This window comes from Schistocerca gregaria, chromosome 1, assembly GCF_023897955.1.
Source record: "Schistocerca gregaria isolate iqSchGreg1 chromosome 1, iqSchGreg1.2, whole genome shotgun sequence".
NCBI classification, from domain to species: Eukaryota; Metazoa; Arthropoda; class Insecta; order Orthoptera; family Acrididae; genus Schistocerca; species Schistocerca gregaria.
The window spans coordinates 656,670,863-656,671,659 of NC_064920.1; positions in this window are offsets into that span (position 1 = coordinate 656,670,863).

Below are 797 nucleotides of genomic sequence, written 5' to 3' on the forward strand. Positions count from 1 at the left end.
ATTCATCCGTAGATCTCTTTTTACAAGGATATAGGACATAGCAAAGTATTCACAAATTTAGATCAATTTAAAAGAAGCTAATTCGTATACACATATATTTACAGACTTCTAGTTAGAGACAATCATTAGATTTACTCCTGGTATACAATTCTTTTTTCACAAAAAACTTATTAAATAATGTTATGCCACCCTGTTCACTGATATCTCAGTCACTGCACTCACTATACACACATTGTTTCATAACACACACCCACACACACACACACACACACTGGTGACCTCTGAGCCATTTTCTGTACTGCAAATCCCATTTGCTATCCTGTAAAACTGAGTCAGCATTCCTCGGTAATGAGTGAGATGTTGAGCTCAGAAAGAGGAAGAGGTGTTAGTATTGTGCAATGCATAGCTTGGGGGTAAGTGTTTCTAAAAAAGGAAAAAAAGAAGGAAGAAACATAAAGTGAAGGTGTTATGTGGAATGTTGGATATTTTATAACCATTATTACTATTATTTATTTGTATGACATTTTTCATTAAACCCCTACTCTGTTTTAGCTAAGTAATCCTTCAATGTATAAAATGTATTGCATAACAAGTAATTTTTAGCTACCTTTTTAAATAAGTATATTTTGGCAATTTCTTTAATCTCTTTTGGTAATTGATTGTATAGTTTTATTCCTTGGTAGAACATTCTGTTTTGAGTTTTATGTTTATTTTTACTTGGGAAATGTAAGTTGTGTCTATCTCTTGTTGCATGGTCATGGACAGAGCTAATCGTGCAGTTACTACCAATGTTATTT